The sequence below is a fragment of the Notothenia coriiceps genome, unplaced genomic scaffold, assembly GCF_000735185.1.
Source record: "Notothenia coriiceps isolate Sejong01 unplaced genomic scaffold, NC01 NC01_scaffold00013283, whole genome shotgun sequence".
NCBI lineage: Eukaryota > Metazoa > Chordata > Actinopteri > Perciformes > Nototheniidae > Notothenia > Notothenia coriiceps.
Genome location: NW_011345984.1, coordinates 1 through 1,625, shown reverse-complemented (window position 1 = coordinate 1,625; position 1,625 = coordinate 1). Strand labels below are relative to the sequence as shown.

Here is a 1,625-nt window from a genome sequence, read left to right as displayed (position 1 = left end):
ACTTATACATTTAATAGGTTTACACCTTCTGTCCATATGTGCTTTTTATTTAAAACATTTGATTAACTTTTGGGTCACGTTCAAAATAAATTGTATTTGCACTCCTTTCGTACATTATTCTTACTGAAAATGTTAGATTACACATTCACATCTGACTGAAGATTGGCCCCATTTATTTGTGACGTTGCAAACTCTGCCGTACAAGGCACAAGTGATGTGAAGCTCATAAAGTGATGCAAATAGAAATAATCAGCTGATGTAATGTGGATATGGAAATAGGTGCACAGATCAGCTGACAGTGTTTTCACAATAAAAGTAGTTTCTTAGTGAATGTCCTGTACTGGTCTTAAAATCTCATAACATCAGCTTTTAATGTTCCTCTTGGATGTTCCTCTTGACCCTCAGAGAAGGAGAAAATGTTGAGTCGTGTCTTTCAGGCATGTCCTTTCCTAACAAAAATTACAGGAAACATAAAACATATTATTGCAGAACAAGTGTGTTATTTATGAAAGAGATGTGTTTGTGTGTTTAGGGGCTGTAGATATAATTATTTTGTAATTGTAATGTTTTTATTTCAAAAGTGAGCTATAAAAACAATCAGATTATGAATGAACAGTATGAAATTCATCAACAAATTCATTTTATTATCAAAATAATATTGAACTGTTATCAAAACGTAGTGCAACTGTAGAAGCTTGCTCTGTTGTCCCACTGAAATAATAACTTTTACCACGTTTTTAACAGACAATATTGAGAGATAAATAGTAGCAGTTCTCACTATGTGTTAAATATCTTTGCCTTCAATACATTAAATTAGAAAGCTGACAAAATCATATTGCTTGTTAACATCTAAATGTAACTTTTTGCATGGAAAAAACCCTCAACTTAACTGATGTGTAGGTAATCTTGTATTGTTTAATGGAATGTATATCAGTGTATTCAAGTCAATACTTCATTTATTTAAACCAATATCTTTCTTGATTCTTTATACAGTATGAAAAAAAGAGTTTTTGTACCTGAGCTGAAGTTCACTGCTGTGAGGAGTCCAGTTCTGTCTCTCACTCTCTGGTCCAGCCTGCCTGCATCACCTGGACACCTTAAACAAACAAATATATATGTAAAGTACCATGTGTACAAACAATATAACTGATTATCTTCTGTTGAACGGATTGTGTATTTTCCGAGTCAGGGTCCTTTTTATTTTACTGTAACTTTGGAAGTTGTGTAACCAATGCTTACTGTTTATTTGATACCCATTTGGTAATGCAATTAATAAAAACAGCAAGGTTTGGGTTCGTTCTTCAGATATGACTGACGTTAACGTGTAAGCTCAATAATGAACTCCAGCTCAACCAACCATATTGTAATATCTAACTAATCATCTTGAAATTTGACATTAATAATTGTAATACACACACATCTTATTGTGAGGTTGATTTCACATACACTACTTCGACATTAGCTTGTCTACATACTTGAGCTTAGCCAATTTAAATTAACCTTAGCGATGCATACAGTTCCTACCTACATAATAAAATATCTCTCTAAGTTACAAGGATGACCTTATTTTATCAACCTCAAACCGAAGTTGTTTGTTCAACAGTATTATCCCACTTTACGCGTAT

General features: G+C 32.9%; 1 long non-coding RNA gene across 1 annotated transcript; it reads right to left on the bottom strand.

Moving 5' to 3' along the window:
* Positions 1-299: 299 nt before the first annotated feature.
* On the bottom strand, positions 300-1,052 carry LOC104947869 (uncharacterized). Its single transcript, XR_798601.1, has 2 exons — positions 1,017-1,052; positions 300-449 (listed from the first exon to the last, which is right to left on the bottom strand). It is a non-coding gene; the product is annotated as an uncharacterized lncRNA (long non-coding RNA).
* Positions 1,053-1,625: the final 573 nt, after the last annotated feature.